This window comes from Phyllobates terribilis, unplaced genomic scaffold, assembly GCF_046119375.1.
Source record: "Phyllobates terribilis strain yellow unplaced genomic scaffold, ASM4611937v1 Scaffold_120__1_contigs__length_5212024, whole genome shotgun sequence".
Lineage (NCBI taxonomy): Eukaryota > Metazoa > Chordata > Amphibia > Anura > Dendrobatidae > Phyllobates > Phyllobates terribilis.
The window spans coordinates 963,895-989,867 of record NW_027362880.1 but is presented as its reverse complement, the minus strand read 5'-3'; the positions used below and the strand labels follow the sequence as shown (position 1 = coordinate 989,867).

The following is a 25,973-nucleotide window of genomic DNA, read 5'->3' as shown; positions in this document are numbered from 1 at the left end:
GTGGGAGAATTCTCACGCTGAAGTGCTGAGTGCAGGAGAATTCTCCCACGCTGTCATGACGTGCATGAGGTGCGCCGAGTTCATTGGACATGACCTCGGCTCATCTGGATGCCGTCACAGCCAGACACTGCAGAGCGCAAGCATGCCTGCGCTTCTCAGTGTCTGCGGGATGACAGGCTGGATGGCAGCGTTCTGCTGCGGTCCAGCCTGTTATCTCGATGTAGCAGAGCTGAAGCTGTCGTGGGAACCATGGAAAGGTAAGGATGAGGTTGCTTTATTATTTTTCTTTTATTGCAGGAGATCGTTGGCTTCAACTGGAATGGGCGTGACGGTAAGTATGGTTTAATTTAGAACAATAAAGGAATGTGTCTTTATTTCAATTAAAGGACTTTATTCTGGGTGTTTGTGTTTTCTTTTAACTTTGACTATGGGGTTAGTAATGGGGGTGTCTTATAGACGCCTCTCCATTACTAACCTGGGCTTGATGTCAGCTGGCATTATAAGCTGACATCAACCCCAACCCTATTACCCCACTGCCACCGCTACAGGGCAGTGGGAAGAGCGAGGCTAAGTGCCAGAATTGGCGCATCCTAAGGATGCGCCATTTCTGGGGCGGCTGACGGCTGGTGTTTCTAGCCTGGGAGGGGGCCAATATTCATGGAACCCTTCCTGGGCTATTAATATCAGCCCCCAGCTGTCTGCCTAGCCTTTGCTAGCTATTAAAATAGGGGGGACCCCACGTCATTTTTTTGGGGGGTCCCCCATTTTAATAGCTAGTAAAGGCTAGGTATTCCGCTGGGGGCTGATATTAGTAGCCTGGGAAGCTCCGTGGGTATTACCCCCTTCCCAGGCTTCAAACATCTGCCCCAGCCGTCTGGTTAACCTCCGCTAGAGCCTAAAATTATGGGGATCCCCACGCCAATTTTTTTTTAAATAAATCCTTTATTTTAACACTAAATGACAAGTACAGTAATCAACACTGTCACTGTACTTCATATATATGTGACTGACATGTTTCTATCTATCTAATCTATGTGTGATTCTCTATTCCTTCTATTCTAAATTGTCGGGTACAGATGCTGAATTGCCGGCCGGCTTTTTTAAAGAGACGGTGCATGAAAACACTATTATTTTTTTAAATAAATCCTTTACACTAAATGACAAGTACAGTAAGCAACACTGTCACTGTACTTCATATATATGTGACTGACATGTTTCTATCTATCTAATCTATGTGTGATTCTCTATTCCTTCTATTCTAAATTGTCGGGTACAGATGCTGAATTGCCTGCCGGCTTTTTTAAAGAGACGGTGCATGAAAACACTATTATTTTTTTTTAATAAATCCTTTACACTAAATGACAAGTACAGTAAGCAACACTGTCACTGTACTTCATATATATGTGACTGACCTGTTTCTATCTATCTAATCTATGTGTGATTCTCTATTCCTTCTATTCTAAATTGTCGGGTACCGGTGTATGCCACTGATGAATTGCCGGCTTTTCATGTTTCACTGTTTGGACTGTTCCCATCGATTTGGGCAATCACTGTAATGCCACAACCACCATGGCTGTGGCATTACAGTGAGTGGCAGACAATCCCTGCATGATTGGTGCTCTAAATAGCGCCAGACATGCAGGACACGCTTTTGGTGCACGAACAGTTATCGAACATAACCTCGAACAGCCGAATTTTTTGCAAATCGTTCGGGTTCGTCGAACAACTCGAACACCGCCCAAAACAGCTCGAATTTGAGATTGGCGAACAGTTCTAGTCGAACACCGCTCATCTCTAATCATGTCTCGCTCCATCCACCAACGTCACGTTGCACCACAGACTGTCCAGGAGTTGGCGGATGCTTTAGTCCAGGTCTGGGAGGAGATCCCACAGGAGACCATCCGCAACCTGATCAGGAGCATGCCCAGGCTTTGTAGGGAGGTCATGCAGGCACATGGAGACCACACACAATACTGAGCCTCATTTTGACTTGTTTTAAGGACATTACATCAAAGTTGGATCAGCCTGTAGTGTGTTTTTCCACTTTCATTTTGGGGATGACTCCAAATCCGGGCCTCCATTGGTTAATAAATTTGATTTCCATTGATGATTTTGTGTGATTTTGTTGTCAGCACATTCAACTTTGTACAGAACAAAGTATTCAATGGGAATATTTCATTCATTCTGATCTAGGATGTGTTATTTGAGTGTTCCCTTTATTTTTTTGAGCAGTGTATTTTAGGCCACAGACAACAAGTCGTTTCTTCCTTGGAATCTGCAGCTGAATACGTTTCTCATAGACCCATCGTCCATAACGCTAATTCTTGTTTCATTTACCGACACTGGAATCGGCATTAGCAATACTGCAGGAGATATTCATTACACATGAAATGAGAAATAACTACTTCATGATGAGGACGACATCTTCATCTTATACTACGGCTCTAGAAATATATTTGGCCAGAGTTCTTCACTGACTACATCACCACCAGTCGTCTATATGAATGTTTCCCGTCTTCCCCAGACTGTAATCTTCTATCACGTTAGATCTCATTTCTGATTCACACACAGAAGTTTCAGGCTTTTATAAAAGCTTTTTTGTTTGCACAAACACCATGGACAGAAATTATTTGATACCCAAGTCTACAAGTACAGTGTTTATGGGGTTTATGTCTGGCCTTAGGCTTTTCTATATTACAAGAAAAACACCTGAAAAAAGCAGATTTTAAAAAGTTTCAAAAGAAAATTGGAACCAACAATTCTTGTAAAAACAAAAAAAATGCAATACGCATAAGACACATTTCATTTTTTTTTTTAACATGTTAAACATTTGTTTAAAAAAAAATTAACTATTTTGGGCACCAGAACATAGATGTAGCGAAATCTCTCCAATTCCTTGGACGCCAAACCGGAGCTATCAATCCATAAACTCCATAACTTATATTTACAGATAACATCTCTTTTTTCCAAGTTTACTAGCCAATTAACTTTGTCTATAAATTCTGACATCACAGGTTCCTGATCTGCTATCCATTTTTGGGCTATTAATTTCCTTGCCATATACAACATACGTGCCACCGCTATTTTGCCATGCTCATCACTAGTCATATCTTCAACATATCCCAGTATACATAGCAATGGTGAAAGTTCTGCATTGAATAAGGACAAAATATGAAGCATGTCTGCTGAGTAAGTGTTGCATCTAGTACAATGAGGACTTGAACGAAATGTTATATAAGAATTGAAGCGTCCTATATACTGTACCTGATGTATCACGTTGTGGTAAATCGACTCACTTGGTTGCTCATAGAGGTACACAGGAACACTGTCTCTTTAAAGCTTCTGCTGAGTTTATTAAGAGCACTGCGTAAACTACAGCAATGTTAGCAAAAACAAACACGGACTTCCTGGCCTAACAGGAAAAGAAAACATAACCATAATGTATGGCAAAGTCCTTGTTGCTACGGGTAACCATCTGCTTAAGAAACAAAACAACCCAAGGTTTAGCTTTCCTTAACATGCACACCACAGCTCCAGAGCTTTCATCTCCAGGCCCTCTACCAAATGCTCTGAAAAGGCTGTGATTTTATCCTCTGAGTTCCTCCCTTTCTACAGGTGTTTAAACACCCTAGCACTAAGATGGCTGATTAACTCACTCATGTGCTGGAACCATTTTCTATGTATAATTACTGCAGCTATTAATCGCAGTGCTGCATATCTCCCCGCTAGTACTTTGCCAGTGACCTTGTCACAATGTATATATGAGACAATTGAGATTCGCTCAAGGATAATTGTGGGACATTTTCCAATATATCTAGCCAATGATTTTCTTCTATAGGGCCTACCACACTCTCCCATTTTGTCTTTGATCACATAGGATGGTTTGTCAATATTATATCCAGAAGAATGTTATAAAGTAGTGAAATCAGTCCTTGAGACCGATGTGAACTAGCTATTTTCTGTATTATTGTGTTTTGAGGTACCCCCACATCCAGAACAATGCCTTCTGCCTTATGTGTGTGCGCCGAAATTGTAAATTTTTATAGAATTTATTTTGCAGCTGTGAAAATTCCTTAATCAAATCACCTATTAACACTTGATTAAATCTATTTAAACCCCTAGAACTCCAGGATTCCAGGATTAGAATCCCACCAGTTGGTATCGATTTGGAAGCCATGGAGTGTTCCATAATGAAGTAAATTGCGAAACACCTTCTACACCCTGTAATTTTTTTTCATCGACCCCCAAAGTTTGTGAATTAATAGAATAGTTGGTATTTTACCTCCAAGTGTCCAAAATGTATGCGCCTCCAGCACTTCATAAAGTTTATCTGAATGGAGATAATGTTGTAGCAACAAACGATGAGCTTCCCCGTCCCATGGTCATTCCATCCCTGAATATGTTGAAGTTGAGATACCACATAATATACCCATGGATTTGGGACTGCAAGGCCGCCCATTGTTTTATTCCTTTACAGTATTTCCAGCTTAATTCTCGTTGTCTGTTTGCCCCATATTAATTTTCTAAACTCCTGGTTAGCTTTCAAGAAAAATCTCTGATTTATCCATAATGGGGAGTTGTGTAGAACATACAGCAACTGTGGCATCCAGATCATTTTGACCAGATTAGCACGGCCCACAACCGATAACGGTAGCTTGGACCAAGCCCCCAGTTTACCTCTAAACTTTATTAAATATTAGGTCAAGATTCTCATAATCATTTATTTTTGCCATTATGTTAATGCCTAAGTACTTAAACTCAGAGACCACCTGTAACCCCGAGTTAGTTTAACGGGAAGCATTTTCATCTATATTATCCAATGGAAGTATAACCGATTTGCTTCAGTTTATCACCAGACCCGAGTATTTTCCAAATGTTTCAATCATTTCTATTGCTATAGGAAGGAACTCAGAAGCTCTAGCCAAGAACAGCAAAGTGTCATCGACATAGAGGGCAACCTTCTCTCTTCTATTCCCTCTACGGAACCCAATTACTTCTGGATTCTCCCTGATAATCGCTGCCAGGGGCTCAATGGCCATTGCAAAGAGCAGGGGAGACAGTGAACACCCCTGCCGTGTGCCCGTGCTCAGTCCAAAGGCCGAGGTGAGATGCCTATTTACTCATATTCTAGCCACCAGCCTACTATATAGTAATTTAAGCCATGAGATGAAACCATATCCCATGCCAAACTTTTCCAACACCACCCATAAATATTCCCACTCAACAGAATCGAATGCCTTAGTGGCATCAAGCGAGCGTACAGGTCTATCCCCATCACGATCCACTGGTTAAGAAAAAATCTTCGGATATTGACAGTTGTGGATCTATCAGGCATGAAGCCTGACTGGTCATTATGGATTGCTGTAGATATTACTGTGTTCAATCTAGAAGCCAAAACCTTCACAATGATCTTGATATTTATTTATTTTACTCATTTATATAGCGGCATTAATTCCACACCACTTCACAGGCATGATCAGTTGATAAAGATATGGACCTCTATGAATCGGGAAGTAAAGGATCTTTGCCTGTCTTAGGTATAACATCAATCACTGCCTCTTGTTATGATCTGCTACAAGCATTAAGGAAAGAGAGGAGATCTGTCCCTACAATAGAACTAAGCTAGATCCCTACGATGTACCGGGGAACCTGATCCCGAGATCAGACCCACTACAGTCCTCAGCTAGTCTGAACGAAGACCTATAGATGTGAGGGAGGGATCCCTACAAGAACTAGGGACTGGGAGAAAGATGGACACCTCCTAGCAGAAATTGTAGCAGTAAAAAGACAAACAAACAACATAGAACATAGAGGTCCAAAGACCTAGCTAAACTGGCAGAGAGGTTACAAAGCACCTGGCTAGCTTAAGAGTAGAAATTACAATGAAGTCCAGCATGGCCAGAAGGGCGGAGCAGGATTAAATAGGCAAAAAAGGTCATGTGACCAGCAAGATAGAACTCTCCTGTTAGTTTTTTTCTAACAGTAGCCCCTCTTCTAAGAGGATCCTCCGGATCCCCTAGGCCCAGGCTTATCAGGAAACCTCTTATGAAACGCTCTGACAAGTCTGGAAGCAGAAACATCATCCGCCCTCACCCATGAGTTATCTTCGGGACCGAAACCCTTCCACACGACGAGATACTGCAAACTCCCTCTATACCGTCTAGAATTTAGGATGCGGGAAATTTCATATTCCCCGTCCTCCACCACCGGGGGAACACTGGCAGTGGCGTCTCTATCTGATACATCAGCTTTTTTCAATAGAGAAACATGAAACACCGGATTAATCTTCCAGGAGGTGGGAACCTCCAACCTAACAGCAGATTGATTAACTACCTGAAGCACCTTAAAGGGCCCTACAAACTTGGGACCCAATTTTTTAGAAGGAATCCTCAACCGCAGATTCTTAGAGGACAACCAAACCATGTCACCAATAGCAAACAAAACCTCTTGCCGTTTCCTATCAAAGTACCTCTTAGATTTTTTGTTAGCCTCCTGAAGATTACCACGCACATCCGTCCAAACTCTCTCCGAATCACCGGAAAAACTCTCCTCCTCAGGCACAGCCGATACCAATTTGGAGAATGACCCAAAAGACGGATGTCTCCCAGAACAACAAATAAAAGGCGAACACCCAGCAGAAGAGGATGTATGGTTGTTAAGAGCAAATTCAGCAAGTGGCAGAAACTCAGACCACCCCTCTTGATTGTCTGCCACAAAACAACGCAAGAACTGCTCAACATCCTGATTCTTCCTTTCTGTCTAGCCATTAGACTCAGGATGATATCCAGATGAAAATGACAAATGAACTCCCAACCTGTCACAAAAGGTACGCCAAAAACGAGCCACGAACTGAGGTCCCCTATCAGAAACAATGTCAGTAGGAACACCATGGAGTCTGACAATTTCCTTGACAAAGGCCTTAGCGAGTGTCTTAGCGCAGGGCAGTTTGATGAAGGGAACCAAGTGACACATCTTGCTAAAACGGTCCACGACCACCCAGATGACCGTGAAACCCTCAGAGGGGGGAAGGTCAGTAATAAAGTCCATAGCCAGATGTGTCCAAGGGGCACTAGGAACCTCCAGAGGGCAAAGCAACCCCACAGCAGGAGCATGCAAAGACTTAGATCTAGCACACACAGTACATTGACGCACCCACTTAATGACTTCCTTCTGCCATCCCGGCCACCAAAAACTGCAACCCACAAGTCTCTTGGTCTCAGAAATTCCTGGATGACCTGCCAACCGAGACTCATGACACTCAACAAACAAATCTCTCCTAAAGGTCCTAGGCACAAACAACCTCCCATGGGGAGTGTTAGATGGGGCATTCTCCTGTGCTTTAAGAATCTCATCTTCCAAAACGGAGTCCAATGCAGCAATCACAACACCCTCCTGTAAAATGCTCTCCTCCTCCTCAGCACCGACCATGGGAGAAAAGCTGTGAGACAAAGCATCAGCTTTAACATTCTTGGTACCCGGGATGTAAGTAACGGAAAAATTAAACCGCAAGAAAAAAAGTGCCCACCTAGCCTGACGGGCATTCAAGCGCTTGGCAGCATCAAGATAGATCAGATTTTTATGATCAGTGAAAACCTGAATGGGAAATTCAGCACCTTCCAAGAGATGACGCCAGTGTTCAAATGCGAGTTTAATAGCCAGCAATTTCCGATTACCAATATCGTAATTAAGTTCAGTCTCAGAAAATTTTTTGGAAAAAAAGGCACAGGGATGCACTCCATCCTTGTTTTCCTGAGACAACACCGCACCGACCCCCACAGAAGAAGCATCAACCTCAACCAAAAACGGCTTAGTCACATCAGGCTGAATAAGGATGGGGGCAGAGCTGAACCTCTCCTTTAGAAACACAAAAGCTTCAATGGCCTCAGTAGTCCAGTGAACCGTATTCGCACCTTTCCTGGTGAGATCGGTCAGTGGTTTAACAATAATAGAAACATTTTTAATGAATTTTCTGTAATAATTAGCGAAACCCAAAAACCTCTGTATCGATTTCAAACCAATAGGCCTAGGCCATTCCTGCACAGCTTGAACTTTCACCGGGTCCATCTCAAAGCCCTCGCTGGAGATAATGTAGCCCAAAAAACTAATTCTCTGTACAGTGAACTCACATTTCTCTAGCTTAGCAAAAAGCGAATTGTCAATTAATAACTAATACCTCACGTACGCTCCGCCAATGAAACTCCAGATCAGGCGAATAAATCAAAATGTCATCCAAATACACAACCACATTTTTGACGATCAAAGCTCTAAGGATGTCATTAATAAGATTCTGAAAAAATGCTGGTGCATTGGTAAGACCAAAAGGCATAACCAGGTTCTCAAAATGACCCACAGGAGTGTTAAAAGCAGTCTTCCATTCATCACCCTCCTTCATGCGCAACAAATTGTATGCCCCCCGGAGATCAATTTTAGAGAACCACTTGGCCCCCACTAACTGGTTAAACAAATCAGGAATCAATGGCAGTGGGTAGGGATTGCGTACAGTAATTTTATTAATCTCGCGAAAGTCCAGACAGGGACGTAAACCGCCGTCCTTTTTTTTAACAAAAAATCCAACAGCCACAGGAGACTTGGAAGGCCTAATGTGACCGGCGGCCAAGCTCGTCTGTATGTATTCCTCCAAAGCCTTTCTCTCAGGAATAGTAAGATTAAATAAACGACTTTTAGGAAGAGTCGCTCCAGGGACAAATTCAATGGTACAATCATAGTCTCTATGGGGAGGCAAAATTTGCGACTCCTCCTCAGAAAAAACTTTCCAAAAATCCTGAATAGGTACAGGTAATTCCACTTTATCCACAGCAGTAATGCGCCCGTTACAACACTTGTCATAACACTTAGGGCTCCAGGACTTAATTTCATTGGTAGACCAATCCAGTACAGGATTGTGCAATTTTAACCAGGGTAACCCCAAAACTACTGGAGAAGGCAAATTATTTAATACCACCAAATCCAAATTCTCTTGGTGAATACCATTAATAGTGAGGGTCAGGAGAAAATGAAAGGATTCATCCAGTCAGTTCAGCGCTCCCAGGAGACAGGCACCAGGCAGAGGTATTAAAAGTCTTCAGAAATTTACTTAGATAAAAATAATCATAAAAAAAGATACATAGAACAACGTGTTTCGGCTATATACTGGTACAGAATAGCCTTCCTCAGGTAAGATATTGCTTTACAGTCTGTTAGAGTTATATAGTCTATATAGGTTCACTTGAATAAATTAATTATGTTAAATGGTTGAGACCTGGTGGTTCTTCATTAGCTTAATTGCTGCTTGGTGGTTTTCAGTATGCAGCTTTAGCTTGTCCTTGTTTTTTTTTTTTTTTTTTTTTTTTTGTTACAAGTATATTTGCAGTACATGATAAAATACATGGTGAAAAACACACACACATAAAAAACATTACAAACATTGATTTGCGTGTATACAGCATGAGTGGATGTATAAAAAATGTAAATCTATAGCATTATCCACACATACAACATATATTCAATGATCATATTAGGACTATTATATTATACTTCTTTTACTAGAAAAACTTTTCTTTATGAGAGAAAACACAACACAAAAGAAAAAAAAAATAAATAAATAAAAATAAATAAATAAAAAAAAAAAATATATATATATATATATAAATAAAAATAAATAAAAAAAAATTAATATATATATATATATATAATAATAAAATAAAAAAATAAATAAAGAAAAATTAAAAAAAAAAAGAAAAAATAAAAATTAAAAATAAAAATATATAAAAAAATGAGGAAAAAAAGAAAATAAAAAAAAAACATCTTACTTTAATCTAGTCATATTGTGAGTTCTATATCTTTAATTGCTGTGGGAACTTCTTTGATAAGTTAGGTTTTTCTACTGGGATTGAACTCGTGTAGTTCACACTCTAGGGTCTATTGTGTTTCTCTCATTGGTATTTACCTCTATGCCGTGGATGTCCTCGTGATGCTGGCTTCACTAGTCAGGGGTTTATGGGCAAACCCAAGAGTATATCATAAAAAATATATAATAAAAAATATATCTAGCCTGGGTTACCATATATTCTATTCTTTCTAAATATTTTTATTGGTCAGCAATGCTGTCCTGATCTAATTCGATGTTCTATATGTTCTCCAATCTATCATTGAGGCCGTCCGGATGTAGAGAGCGCAATCTGTACATCCAGAAAGCCTCTTTCTTATTCAGTAGATGGATTCTGTTTGATATGTTCTGCGGAATTTCTTCGACAGGAGTCAAGCTTATCTCAAAGCTCTTATTATGATTTAGTAGGAGATGTCTCGATAGGCTATGTGTTAGTAGCCCAATTTTCGCATTATGTCGGTGTGCGTTTAACCGTGATCTGACCATCTGTGTCGTCCGGCCAACATATTGCATTCCGCAACTACATGTAATTACATATATAACATAGCTGCTAGTGCAAGTCAGGTGATGTTTTATGGGAAAGGTTTCTCCTGTGCTATTGGAGGTGATAGATTGATGGCCATGGGTTATTGTTTGGCAGCATTGGCACTTTTTCTGGTTGCATTTAAAAGTGCCATTGAGTGTATTGGTTGTCTTTTTTGTTATAGGATTAGTAGTTTTAAATTGGAGAGACGTTTGTTTTTTTCTTCCAGAGCTTTTCACTACAGATGTTTTCAAGCGACTAGGTGCTATAATGTTTCTGAGTGTTTTACCCCTTCTAAAGGTGATGCCTGGTCACTCTGGTAGTACATCCCGTAAAAGGGGATCTTGTCTCAGTATGTACCAGTATTTTTGTAGTATTTCTCTAATTTTTTGGTACAATACAATAATTGCCTGGTACAATAATTTTCCACATTACCTGATCCCTGCCTCAAATGTCTCAATTCAGTCTCAGCTGATGAGACACGATCAGGATCATCATACAACAACCCCAAAGCAGAAAAAAAAACTATCCACTAAAGCACAGATGACTAGGTTGGAGAGAAAAGGCCCATCCCTGAGGTTCCTTGCGCAAAAGTGACATTATGAACCCTATGCGCTGTGATTCTTCACCAGAGGATCTGGGTCTCAAACGAAAATACAACAAACAAGCATTTTTAAAGGAAAAAAAATCTTGCTGTTCACCAAAAAATAAATCAGGCAAACGTACCTTTGGCTCCACAAAATGCGCTCCAGAACAGCTACTCACGTGTTGCTGGAGCTCAGCCACCTCCAGAGAGAGTCCCTGCAGGCGTTGAGCCAAATCCTGAACCGACACCATGATGGAAACTGGAGATCTTTCCTTACAGATATTTTTGGGCTGGACTTACTGTTATGATCTGCTACAAGCACTAAGGAAAGAGAGGAGATCTGTCGCTACAATAGAACTAAGCTAGATCCCTACGATGTAACGGGGAACCTGATCCTGCGATCAGACCCGCTAAAGTCCTCAGCTAGTCTGAACGAAGACCTATAGATGTGAGGGAGGGATCCCTACAAGAACTAGGGACTGGGAGAAAGATGGACACCTCCTAGCAGAAATTGTAGCAGTAAAAAGACAAACAAACAACATAGAACATAGAGGTCCAAAGACCTAGCTAAACTGACAGAGAGGTTACAAAGCACCTGGCTAGCTTAAGAGTAGAAATTACAATGAAGTCCAGCATGGCCAGAAGGGCGGAGCAGGATTAAATAGGCAAAAAAGGTCATGTGACCAGCAAGATAGAACTCTCCTGTTAGGTTTTTTCTAACACCTCTTGCATTGAATGAGGCAGAGCTTCCCCCTTAATTGTATCCTGAAAGGTAACCAGTAAGTGAGGAAGTAGGATATTCCCAAATTTCTTATATATTTCCGTGGCAAGCCCGTCCAGCCCTGGCGACTTATTATTTGTCATAGAGGCTACCGCCATTTGTAATTCCTCCAACTGTAAAGGACTATTCAGATATTCTTGATCTTTACCCGAGAATGTCGGCAGGTTAATTTCCTTTAGATATGATAAATTTGCTCTCTATTGAATTGCAATTTAGATTTATATACAGGTGCATCTCACTAAATTAGAATATCATCAAAAAGTTAATTTATTTCAGTTCTTCAATACAAAAAGTGAAACTCATATATAGAGTCATTACACACAGAGGGATCTATTTCAAGTGTTTATTTCTGTTAATGTTGATGATTATGGCTTACAGCCAATGAAAACACAAAAGTCATTATCTCAGTAAATTAGAATACTTTATAACAACAGCTAGAAAAATGTATTTAAAATCCGAAATGTTGTCCTACTGAAATGTATGTTCAGTAAATGCACTCAATACTTGGTTGGGCTCCTTTAGCATCAATTACTGCATCAATGCAGCGTGGCATGGAGGCGATCAGCCTGTGGCCCTGCTGAGGTGTTATGGAAGCCCAGGTTGCTTTGATAGCAGCCTTCAGCTCGTCTACATTTTTGGGTCTGGTGTCTCATCTTCCTCTTGACAATACCGCATATATTCTCTATGGGGTTAAGGTCAGTCAAGTTTGCTGGGCAATCAAGCACAGTGATACTGTTGTTTTTAAACCAGGTATTGGTACTTTTGTCAGTGTGGACAGGTGCCAAGTCCTGCTGGAGAATGAAATTTCCATCCCCAAAAGCTTGACACAAACAGCAAAGCCTCACTAAGAAGAATTAAAATTCCCCCAAAAATTCAAGAAAAAACACAGCAGTGTTTACCTGCCCAGATCTTCAAAACCAAATGCACTACCAGGGTGCAGCAAACCCACATAAAGATGGCGGCTACACAGGTGCAAAATACTGATGAGACAACCACTCACAACTTACCATTTATGGGCAATAAAAATGAAAAAAAGCATATACAAAATGGGAGGAATAGAGCTAAGCAACAGTACATGTGAAAAAGACTTAGGTATACTAATAGATCATAGACTGAACATGAGTCAACAGAGTGATGCAGCAGCAAAAAAGCCAAATACAATTCTGGGATGTATTAACAGAAGCATACAGTTTAGATCACGTGAAGTCATTATCGGACTTTACTCCTCTTTGGTCAGACCTCATCTGGAATACTGTGTCCAGTTTTGGGCACCGCATTTTAACAAAGACATCGACAAAGTAGAGCAAGTTCAGAGAAGAGCGACCAGAATGGTGACCGGTCTGCAAACCATGTCCTATGAGGAACGGTTACAGGATTTGGGAATGTTTAGCTTGAAAAAAAGAAGACAGAGGAGACTTAATAGCTGTCTACAAATATCTCAAGGGCTGTCACATTGTAGAAGGATCATCTTTATTCTCATTTGCACAAGGAAAGACTAGAAGCAATGGGATGAAACTGAATGGGAGGAGACACAGATTAGATATTAGAAAAAAAAATTTGACAGTTAGGGTGATCAATGAGTGGAATAGGCTGCCACGAGAGGTGGTGAGTTCCCCTTCAATGGACGTCTTCAAACAGAGGCTGGACAGACATCTGTCTGAGATGATTTAGTGAATCCTGCTTTGAGCAGGGGGTTGGACCAGATGACCCAGGAGGTCCCCTCCAACTCTACCATTCTATGATTCTATGATTTCATGGAGGGGGTGACTGCTTAGTATTTGAATTGCACACAAAAAGGCTTGTATAGGGTGCTGTTCACACTAGGGTAGTGCACAGTATCCGGCTTACAGCCTGTTACACCCATACTATTAGACTAGACGGGAACTTGTGGGTTGTCTCATCAGTATATTATGGGCAAAAAATAAAGGGTAGTCAGCAGGGGCGAGTGGTTTGATAGCAATTTTAATCACCCCTTTGGAGCAAATTCCTATGACTTCTCATTAGGAGATCAGTTCTTAATACTAAAGAGTCCTATAAGACCTATTGTTTTGGTCAGTTTACATCCAGAGAGCCTTAAAGGCAATCTGTCACCCCCTAGGACTTAACAGACCTCTAATATGGGCATACAGGTGATAGAAATGTAAATATATAGCCGGGAAAAAAAAGTGCCCCTTGCGTTATAGGAGATTTGCGCATGTGCCGGATCTGGAAGACAAGACTGCACGTCACAGGACACTGTGACTTGCAGGGGGGGTGGTGGGGACATTGTAATTAGCAAAGTAGGCAGGGATTTCTTCCCATCCCCCAAGAATGAGAAAAAATAAAGAATAAAGACATTTCAAAGCAACCAGACCTCTAATATGAGGCATTCAGGTATGTATAGATTCACATTTCTATCACCTGTATGCCCATATTAGAGGTCTGATAAGTCCCAGGGGGTGATAGATTCCCTTCCATTCACATTCATCTTGGTTTGATGCTACTGTTTTTCCTCTGAGACAAAACTGATGTGAGCGTGAGGTAGAATTTGAGAGGGTCTTCTTGTAAATGTTCATACACAACATGAATACTCAGGGAAATTCATTGACAAGCTATACACCGTGCCTAGAGATAGGATGTAACGAACGGAAAAATAAAAGAGAGAAAAGGAGAAAAGGGAAAGAAAAAAAAATGTTTTAAAGAATTTAAAAAAAATTAATAATAGGTACCGTATTTAATAATTGAGTTAGGTCACTGCCAGGCTATGTGGTGACATTTTAGACATACTGCTCAAAAAAGTAAAGGGAACACTCAAATAACACATCCTAGATGGTTTCCTGTGGGATCTCCTCCCAGACCTGGACTAAAGCATCCGCCAACTCCTGGACAGGCTGTGGACAGTCAGTTGGTGGATGGAGCGAGACATGATGTCCCAGATGTGCTCAAAAGGATTCAGGTCTGGGGAACAGGGGGGCCAGTCCATAGCTTCAATGCCTTCATCTTGCAGGAACTGCTGACACACTCCAGCCACATGAGGTCTGGCATTGTCCTAAATTAGGAGGAACCCAGGGCCAACCGCACCAGTATATGGTCTCACAAGGGGTCTGAGGATCTCATCTTGTTACCTAATGGCAGTCAGGCTACCTCTGGCGAGCACATGGAGGGCTGTGCGGTCCTCCAAAGAAATGCCACCCCACACCATTACTGACCCACTGTCAAACCGGTTATGCTGAAGGATGTTGCAGGCAGCAGATCGCTCTCCACTGTGTCTCCAGACTCTGTCACGTCTGTCACATGTGCTCAGTGTGAACCGGCTTTCATTTGTGAAGAGCACAGGGAGCCAGCGGCAACTTTGCCAATCCTGGTGTTCTGTGGCAAATGCAAAGCATCCAGCACGGTGTTGGGCTGTGAACACAACCCCCATCTGTGGACGTCGACCCCTCATACCACCCTCATGGAGTCGGTTTCTAACCGTTTGTGCAGACACATGCACATTTGTGGCCTGCTGGAGGTCATTTTGCAGGGCTCTGGCAGTGCTCCTCCTGTTCCTCCTTGCACAAAGGCAGAGGTAGTGCTCCTGCTGCTGGGTTGTTGTCCTCCTACTGCCCCCTCCACGTCTCATGGTGTACTGGCCTGTCTCCTGGTAGCGCCTCCAGCCTCTGGACACTACGCTGACAGACACAGCAAACCTTCTTGCCACAGCTCACATTGATGTATCATCCTGGATGAGCTGCACTACCTGAGCAACTTCTGTGGGTTGTAGAGTCCATCTCATGCTACCACGAGTGTAAAAGCACAACCAACATTCAAAAGTGACCAAAATATCAGCCAGAAAGCATTGGTACTGAGATGTGGTCTGTGGTCCCCACCTGCAGAACCACTCCTTTATTGAGGGTGTCTTGATAATTGCCAATAATTTCCATCTATTGTCTATTCCACTTGCACAACAGCATGTGAAATTGATTGTCAATCAGTGTTGCTTCCTAAGTGGACAGTTTGATTTCACAGAAGTTTGATTTACTTGGAGTTATATTCTGTTGTTTAAGTGTTCACTTGATTTTTTTGAGCAGTGTATATATAAAAACAAGATTGTAAATTAAAATATTCAAATGCCACATATCACATATACCTAATGCTCGGTTTAAGAGTGAACAAAGTGTCATTATGGGACTAATGTAAAAATAGTTTCAAAATAAGAAATAAAAAAATAGAGCTAAAATTGATGCTGAAAACTAGATCAGTTTTTCCTAAAGACAATCCTATCTGAGATTGGTGAGTGAACCACATTTTGAAAACAATGAAACGTGATATCATGATTAGCAGGCAAAGAAAATTAGGTGTTGTCATTGTGAAATGCTCATGATATATATATTTTTAAGGCTATGGGCGCATGATGCATATTTAAAGCAGAAATTTCCTGAGCGTTTCTGCATATCCTTGGCAGGGAAAACGCATGCAGATTTTACATGCGTTTTTGACGCGGTTTTGTACATCAATGAATGCTTTTTGGAGCTAAATAAAGTTATTTGGTGGGACATTGCTTAAACCTTGGATTACCATCAGAACTGGGGTGAGTATATTGGTTAATTTGAATGATTAAAGAATGTGCCTGTTGTATTTCCAATAAAGTGTTTACTCTGTGTCTGTGTGTTTATTTATTCTCTTTACTTTACTTTAATTAAGTTTGGTCATGAAAAGGTCTGATTGACACCTTGTCGTAACCAAATTAAAGAGCTAGGTGTCAGCTAGTCCCATTCACCCAATCTTCATTAGCATTTCTATTCATGTAATTTATGCGGCTGCTGTGAGCTGCTATTTTTAGCCTGGGAAGGTGCCATTTGCAAACATGGCCCCTGGCCATTATTAACATCTCACAGCTGGTTCACTAGCCACTACGTCCCCACGATCAGCACTCAGCAGCGATTTGGATGCAGCGTATTTTTGTAGCGTCCAAAATTAGGTGTTCTAAAGCAGCACTTTTGTTGTCAGTACATGTGAATCCACTGCATATAATGACACTTCAATCGGTCAAAATCTGCAGCTGAGACTAGCGTGTCTGAAGCAGAAATTGACATGCTGCGGGTGAGTTTGGGTACGTGGCCACGAACAGGAGCCACTGCAGGTTTGATGCTGCATGTTTATACAGCATCAAACCCACAGCGCCCAGCTGTTACAGTATAGTGGATGGGATTTCTAGAAATCCCATGTCCACTATGTGTGCATCAGAGGCTGAGAATCACCTGCGGACACCGACATGCAGTGTGTCTTTGAGTACCGCAGAATGTCAAATTCTCTTGCGGAGTCGCCAGTCTGCGCAACAGAAAATTGACCACTAGAAAGTATAAAATGCGGTAAATACGCATGGTTCAGTGAATAGAATAGTATAGAATGCAACGTTTTGGACTCCGCAAAAAATATGCGTCCAACCGCTGCTACGTCCGGATCGTGGGCACAGAGCCTAAAATTTATTTAAAAAAAAATGACGTGGGCTCCCGCGTCATTTTTATAACCAGCAAAGGGAAAGCCGACCGCTGGGGGCTGATATTAGTAGCTGCGGAAGGGGCCATTAGCCAAAAAAGTTCCCTGGCTATTAATATCAGCCCACAGCTGTTTGTTTAGCCTTTACTGGCTAGATTACAGAAGGACCCCAGAAAAAAGTTGACGTGGGGTCCCTCTATAAAATCTAACCAGAAAAGGCTAAACTAGACAGCTGCGGCCTGATATTAATAGCCAGGGAAGGGTGCATAGATACTAGACCCCTCCGCAGCTATTAATATCACCCCTCAGCAGTCCCAGAAATGGTGCATCCATAAGATGCGCCAAATCTGGTGCTTAGCCTCCGCTCTTTCCACTGCCCTGTAGCGGTGGCGAGTGGGGTAATGCGGTTGGGGTTCACGTCAGGGGGTTCAATAATGTACTGCGCCTGCGCTACTTCTCATGCGCTAGAGGTCAGATAATGTTCATCCCCTAGTGTGCATGTTCGGAAGTGACGTGCTTTAGACTGAAACACCAAAGAAACTGATTGCTGCCGCTCCACTCGTACCCGTTTACTGTGCATGCCCGTAGTTATGCGTTCCACGCCAGAGTGCATCTTGCATCATTGTCTATGATTGCGCATAACCGGATGTGTGCGATCCACGCTGGAGATCATCAAAAGTCTCCTACCTGCGACTGCGCATGTCTGCAAGCATGCGTTCCACGCCAGAGCGCATAATGGATTTGGATTGCATTCCACCAGTATAGAAAGTCTTATCTCTGAGATCAGCGTCATGGGAGACTGAAAACAAGTATTGCACATAGTCCCATCATGCAATAGGCATGTAAATATACTAGACCACTACAAAAAATATGGGATGATAGCCCACAGTATATTCCTAAAAGGCTAAATGCAAAAGTCAAGGATGCTATAAGATTTTTACAATGCTAAAGTGGTAAAAAATAATGCTGAGAAGACCAAACTTTTAAATTCCTATTTTGCTTCTGTGTTCTCTAAGAAAGCAAATGTAACATCAATTGATCTTCTCGGTACTATTGAAGTAATAGAAGAATCCACACTATCTATAAAAAGAGAGATAGTGAGGGAATATTTAGCTAACATAAATTAATTCAAGTCTCCAGGTCCAGATGAAATACATCCTAGGGTACTGAAGGAGATAGAGTAAATTATTAAACCACTCTCCAAAATCTTTGAAAATTCATGGAGAACAGGAGAAATCCCAGAAGACTGGAGAAGAGTGAATATTGTCCCGATCTTCAAAAAAGAAAGAAGGTGAACCCAGGGAACTATAGGCCTGTGAGCCTTACTTCTATACCGAGAAAGATCTTTTAACAAATTATTAAACGACATGTATGCAAGTATCTTTATGAGAATGACGTGATTAACCAGAGCCAGCATGGGTTTGTAACTAATAAGTCATGTCAGACTAACTAATTTCCTTCTATGACAGAATCACTGACTGGGTGGATCAGAGAAACACAGTATAGTATATCTTGACTTCAGCAAAGCATTTGACAAAGTATCTCATAACATACTTATTAAAAAAATGACCAACTATGAAATGGACAAGGCAACTGTTGGGTGGATTCATAACTGGCTTAGTGATCGGACCCAATGAGTGGTCATAAATGGTTGCACATCCAGTTGGAAGAATGTCTCAAGTAATGTACCACAAGGCCATGTACTGGGCCCTGTGTTGTTCCACATCTTTATCAACGGTTTAGATGAAGGAATTAAGGATAAACTGATTACATTTGCTGATAATACAAAGCTAGGAGGGATAGCTAACACTAGAGAAGAGAGAGAGCATTCAAAAAGATCTAAACACACTGGAATTGTGGGCAGCCACTAAAATAAAGTTTTTTAAATGCAAAGTCCTACATCTGGGCAAGAATAATGAAAAAAGCAAATACACAGGGGCAACAGCACGTGTGAAAAAGAGTTGGGTATATTAATAGATCACAGACTGAACATGAGTCAACAGTGTGATGCAGCAGAAAAAAAAGGCAAACACAATTCTGGGATGTATTAACAGAAGCATACAGTCTAGATCATGTGAAGTAATTATCAGAGCTGTGAAGTCGGTAAGCCAAACCTCCGCCTCCAACTCCTCAATTTCCATGCCACCTCAATGATACAAAAGGCGAGGTCTCCGGTTTCTCCTCGATGTGCACTGTTCATTTGTCTTGCTAATGGGGTGTCGCGACTATGGCGTATATCGCCCAAATAGTCCCCCATCCTCCTCCTAAACTCCCTCTTGGTTTTACCTACATTATCTAGGGGGCAGGTGAATGTGGCCATATATACAAGTCCTGAGCTTTTACAGTTGGAATAATCCCTCTGGAAAAAGGTTTTAGCTGTAGAGAAACTCGATTTACTTGGTCTCAGCCAAGTAAATGTAAAACGTTCTCCACATCTAAAGAAACCACAGATTCTTCGATCTAGTCAAGTCCCCTGGGGTCCAGGTTTTTTATATAAACTATGCACTAAATGGTCCCTAATTGACCAACCCTTTTTGAAAGTTATTGTGGAAGTAGATCCCACAGCACCCCAAAAGGTCCAAGTCGTCCACAAGTATATACCAGTGTTTTCTGAGGATATTAAAGAAGTTGTGCACTACTTTATATTCCTCCCCCCCCAATGTATCCCCCGGGGCCCCTAAGATATTTACAAAAAGTCTTATGTTGCTGATAATGCCTGTGAGCGGCGCTATCACTGGCCACTCACAGGCAGCACGTGACTCCCCGCTGACGTCACAAGTGAGGCGTGACTCAGCGCTGGGCTCCCCGCGGTGGCCGCTGGCTTGTGGGCGGGGTTACCCCCCCGCATCACACCCAGCATCCACCGCGCGCTTTCCCAATGAATAGGGAATGGCAGAGGGCGCGGTGGATGCCGGGTGTGACGCGGGGGGTAACCCCACCCACAGCCTGGCATCCACCTGGAATGCAGAACGCGGAAGACAAAGACCTCCGGCCGCTGCCAGCACTTGTCGTGACATCAGCGGATGTCAGAGTCGGCAGCAGCTGGGTTCACGTGATGCCTGTGAGCAGCCAGTAATAGCGCCGCTCACAGGTATCATCTGCAAATTAAGGTATTTACAAAAAGTCTTAGGGGCCCCGGGGGGATACATGGGGGGGGGGTAATATAAAGTAGTGTACAACCCCTTTAAAGATATGGTCACTCTGATTGTTGTAAGTTCCTATTACTTGTGTTATTCCATCTTTTCTTGGTCTCTTGGTTTGGAATGGAGGATTGTCTGTCTCTTCCATTTTTCTGCAAATAATCGTGTGGAATCCAAAATGTACTGTGGGTATCTTTTTCCCTGAATCTGGTGTTCATGTCCATTGCCTGTATATTAATATCTGTGACACTAGAACAGTTCCTTCTCAACCATAAAAGGAATATCCAAGGGACAAATTTTATTAGGAGGATGGGGTGGTGGCTATCCCACTTCAATAGTTTATTAGTGCTTGTAGGTTTATGGTAGTTGAGTGTCCCTAGGGTCCCATTCAAGTTCTTTCTAGATTAGTACATCCAGGAAAGGCAACTGGTAATAATTAAACTCAGATGTAAATCTAAGGCCGACTCTATTGATGTTGAGTTCCCTGACAAATTCAAGAAATTGTTCACTTGTCCCGACCAGATGATAAAAATGTCATCAATATATCTATACTGTACCCCAATACATGGAAGCCACACCTTGATCATCCCTGAATATTGTGGTTTCCTCCCACCAGTCCAGGAATAGGTTAGCATACGAGGGGGCACAGGGGCTCCCCATCAAAGTACCCCTGAGCTGGTGGAAATACTGTCAAAAAGAAAGTAGCTATGAGTAAGAATGAATTTTAGAAGCTCCTACATGAAGTCATTATGTCTGCTACACTCTATTGATCTCGATATCAAGAAATGTCTTACTCCTCTGATACCATCCTCATGCGGTATATTACTGTACAAAGCCTCGATATCTAGTAAGGCCTGCTCCCCTACATGCAAGTATACATGCTCGAGGGTATACATGGAGGGGAGCAGGCAAAGGGAAAACCAACTCCAGAGGGATTATTCCAACTACAGGACGTCAGGCGCTACTGGGGGAACATTATACTGTGTGGGGGCATCATACATCCTGTATAAGGGGCATAATGGGGGCATTACACTGTGTGGGGGCATCATACATCCTGCATAAGGGGCATAATGGGGGCATTACACTGTGGGGGCATCATACATACTGTATAAGGGGCATAATGGGGGCATTACACTGTGTGGGGGCATCATACATCCTGTATAAGGGGCATAATGGGGGCATTACACTGTGGGGCCAGTAAAGGGGTCCTGTACTACGAGAACAATACGTTTCCTCCCTTCCTGTCTCCATAGTTGGGTCGTATGTATCTATTACAGGAAACAGAACAAAAACCTTGATTCTTATAAAGGGGCAACACAAGACCCCAAAAGAGTCTCGGTGCTGAAGGGGTTAATGCCCCCTGCGCTCAGTAATGGGGGTCTCCACATACCTCCACCTGCAGAGCCGCCTCCACATATATGGCTGCTCTGTGTGCACAGGAGCTGTGATGAGGTCACAGGAGGGGAGGAGTCAGGGGTCACATGATCAGGATGCAGGACTCTGCTGTGCTGGTTGTCATGGTGCTGGATGAGCTGAAGTTTATGTGTGGGGTCAGGAGGGGTTTACAGTGTGGATGTAACAGAGCCGTGTGTGTACGAGGTGTACGGAGCAGAGCCGCGTGTGTACGAGGTGTACGGAGCGGAGCCGCGCGTGTACGAGGTGTACGGAGCAGAGCCGTGTGTGTACGAGGTGTACGGAGCGGAGCCGCGCGTGTACGAGGTGTACGGAGCAGCCAATAGCAAAGCCCTCGAGGTGTGAAGAACATACGACCCCCTAAAATGACCCCATTTCGGACACTGTACCCACGAGGGAAGTCATCTGAGGGTGTAATGGGCGTTCTTACGTTCTTATCCCACAGGTGTGACACTGATTTCTTTACCTCTCGTTTGTGTGTAAATAATATTATATTTGCTCAGAGCCGCAGCGAGGGGTTCAGCCAGGGGTGGACACACCGCCGATGCAGCCGCACCCCGGCCCAGAGGTGAAGGGGGGCCCATGCAGGAAGGGGAGCAGTGCTCAGGCAGTAGATCACGCAGCTGCTATGGGGCCCCTTGACTGAGGGCTGATGCTGCTTAACCCCGTCCACTCCCATCCGTAATGATTTTTGATACCCTGGGCAGAGTGTGGACAATGAAAAAGGGGACATGTCATGCAGGAGAGAGGCCGCTGGCCTATGAACGCTTCCCCATCAGACTGATGAGAGCGCTCATTGACTGCTGTCTGTCCTCCTGCAGGGTCTTACAGGGGGTCTTCTGCCTCCTGCGGTTCCTTTCCCAGCAGCATTTCCTCAAATAGTAGAGTGTGGGGGAGGAGAGTCCACAGCATGGGACAGCACGCAGGGGCAGGAAGCTGAAATCAGTCCCGTCTGCTGTGTCCCCTCCTCCACAGTGGGTTCTGCAGCCCTCTCCAGAAGACCCCTATATCATAAAAGATTATATGAGTATGTATATGTGGGCAGGGCTGCCACCAGGAATTTCAGGCCCCATACTGGCAAAAAAATTTCGGGCACCCTTGAGTCTCCGCCCAGGCTCCACCCCAGCTCCACCTCCACTCCTCAAACCTTCCATAGTCACACCACCCACTCTTGGAAAAACTCCACTTCTGCACCACATCCTTATCACACATTAAGGGTATGTGCCCACGCTCAGGAGGAGCCTGCGGCCCCAAAGCTGCGGGATAGCTGTGCGGCTTCTGCCCTCATTTTATGCAATTGAGTGGCGCGATTTTTTTTTTTTTTGTACATGCGGAGTTTCCTCATAGATGTTAGTCTGTGGAGAAAGTCCACATGTGGACCCGCAAGAGAAATTGACATGCTGCGGGTCTGAAAGACGCGACGCATGTCAGTTTCCGTTTGTGATCCATAGGTGCACAAAGTCGCATAGTGGACATGGGATTTCTAGAAATCCATGCACTATGCTGTAACACCTGGCTGCTGCAGGTTTGATGCTGCATAAGCTGCAGTGCCAAACCCACAGCGGCTCCTGACCATGTGCACATACCCTAACAGTTCCCATAGAACACCATATCACATACATAGCCAGCAGCTTTTCTTTTGACCAAAAGATTTTGTAAGCCGCCGCCACGACAAGGTAGACTCTTCTGGCCGGGCCCTACTCTACTCTAACCTATTAAACATTTCTTAAAATATCCAGTACTCTATTTAGGTATATTTTTCTTTATTTTTCTTTAAGGGAATGTGTCACATACATTTTTTCAAATAATATCACATACAAATGGACAAAAACTGTCACACCATGGCCGGACTACATATTACCACCACATAGTGACCGAATAATACCACATACAAAGAATACCGACACACCATGACTAGACCACATATCACCACATAGTGACCGAATAATACTACATACAAGGAATTGTGACGCCCAGCTGCGCTTGGTATCACAGATCCTAGAAGAGTGCATTGATGGATTCCTCCACAAGAGGCCCCCATAAACATTCACACATCTCCACCTTCCACCTCAGACCAGCAGAGGGAGCCCGTTAGGGATATAAATAGGGAAGGTGGAGCTAGGCAGTTAGGAGCTCCTCTGGAGAGTTCAGAAAGTACAGACCTCAATACAAAGTCAAGCTCAGTCTAGTCTAGTTTCAGTTCACAGTCTAGTCCAGTACAGTCTGAGAAGAGTTACCTCAGAGGACAGAGCGATGTCAGCTCCTGCAGTTGCTAGCCTGCAGTGGAGCTCATCCAGACTAAGACTCAGTTGTAGTTCAGAATAGTGAGCTTAAGGTGTGCCAGCACCATAAGATCGGTGAAGCGCAGCAAGCTGCCGTTAGTGTGAGTAGCCTAGTGAGGGCTCGAGCGTGGCCGAAGGCGAGTGGAAAGTGAGTAGCTGTGGGGGCAGAGGAGCTTACCCAGCTCACCCCAAAACATATACCGGACACCGGGTCCGAGCTTACCGGGATCTCTACGACCCAGTAAGGCATAACCGGAATCCCTGGAGAACTACAGGTCCCAGGTTCACCAGAGAGCTGATATGTAACAGAGCCAGGAGACGCATAGGCCCCGCAAGCTGGGAGCGTGCACTCCAAGAGAAGGCCCTACCACAACGTCAGCCGGTGCAGGACAGAGATAAAGTTAGGCCTAGTCAGAAACTTACTATGCAGAGGCAAGAAACACCCGCTCATTGGGGAGGATCCTGATATGCACCCTTCACCCTGCAGTGCTCCGGGACGTGCCTGAATTTCCATCAGTAAAAGGTACTGAAGTGAATATCGTGTCTGTCCCTGTTCTTGCTCTGACCCGGCTGGGTCTCGCCTGTCCTGCATCCCCCTCTCCGTACGCTGCCCTGAGGCCTAGCTCCAACTGTGGGGAGCTGTACCATCGAAATGCCTTATCACCGGCCTCAGTGGACTGCCGCAGCGCTGGTGATTCTCACCAGAAACCACAGGTGGCGTCACGAACTTTCATAAAACTAACAAACAATCCCTTTTTTAAAGCTGACCCCAGGGTACGGCCCCGGGAGCCGACCACCGCGACATCCCCAAGGCCAGGCAAAGGCCCGGGTACTGAGTCATCCCCATCCCCTGGGCTAGTCATCTTTCCTGGTGTCACGAACAGGATCGCGTGCCCGCTGCAACGACAGAGTGTTATGCCCGTTGCCACCAGGTACTGTGCGCCTTTAATTAAAAACTGTGTGTTTTAACTGTGGTGAAGATTGCCGCCATTGTTGGGCCGTCGAGCGAGAAGAAAGGCGTAACCGCGGGAAACTGAGGGGCGTACCTGCAAAAGCGCGCAAAGCCCCGGACACGCCCCACGTCTCGACGTCAAACCAGGAAGCACCAGGTCCTGGAAGGAGCGTCGCCGAACGCTCTGACGTAGGACACAAGCGACGCAAGGTCCTGAAGATGACCGTCACCTGCAGAGCTGCGGCCTACCGGAAGAAAAGAAAAGAAGGTAGGCCACGGTTCGCTAGGGGGGCGCCAGAATGTCCGACGAACAGCACAACGCCGGAATACCGGTTAACGGCCCTGATGTTCAACCCGCGCCCGGCGCTGAGACGGCCGAAGCGGCCGCTCCACCAGCAGCGCCTGTAACTCCTGTCATCCTCATAACTCTACCGTACATTCCTGTAGCAAAGTGGCTCCCCCAGTACAACGGCAAACCAGATACCCTGTCTGGATTCAAACAGAAGATATGCGGTATCTTGGACATGTACTCTATGACAGGCAAGCAAAGAGCCGCTGTTGTATTAGGACAACTGACTAGTGCTGCGGAAAGGAAAGTGGAAACATGGTCAGCCTCAGACCAGGAGTCAGTGTCCGCAATCTTTAAAAAGCTACAGACTGTTTTTGAGGATCATACTGAGACGGACCTCCGGATGAGGTTCTACAACTGTTCTCAACAGCCGGAGGACAATGTTCGGGACTATGCCTGGCGTCTACAAGGGGCTCTGCGGGCTCTGAAACAGGTTAGTCCGACCAGCATCGAAAATGAAAACAAAATGCTGAAGGAACAGTTTGTCCGGGGACTGAGGTCTCCAGAGGAGAACAGGACTGTGCGATGGTGGTCCTTAGATCATCCAGATGCCACCTTTGACAATCTTAAGGACATGGCTATTGTAACTTACCTGGCGGCGTCC

At 43.8% G+C, this 25,973-nt stretch overlaps 1 protein-coding gene across 5 annotated transcripts in view; it reads right to left on the bottom strand.

Annotated features, from left to right (window-relative positions):
• The window catches only part of LOC141201637 (uncharacterized), a 100,342-nt gene that overhangs the window by 9,761 nt on the left and 64,608 nt on the right, over window positions 1–25,973 (bottom strand). For 4 of the 5 annotated variants that reach the window (XM_073663653.1, XM_073663655.1, XM_073663656.1 and 1 more), the window contains exons 1-2: window positions 21,764–21,828; window positions 3,265–3,412 (exon numbers count right to left, since the gene is read on the bottom strand). The gene's annotated coding sequence lies outside the window, so the exon portion shown is untranslated. Of the gene's footprint in view, window positions 1–3,264; window positions 3,413–21,763; window positions 21,829–25,973 lie in introns of those variants that run through there. The other variant, XM_073663654.1, reaches the window with a different exon arrangement.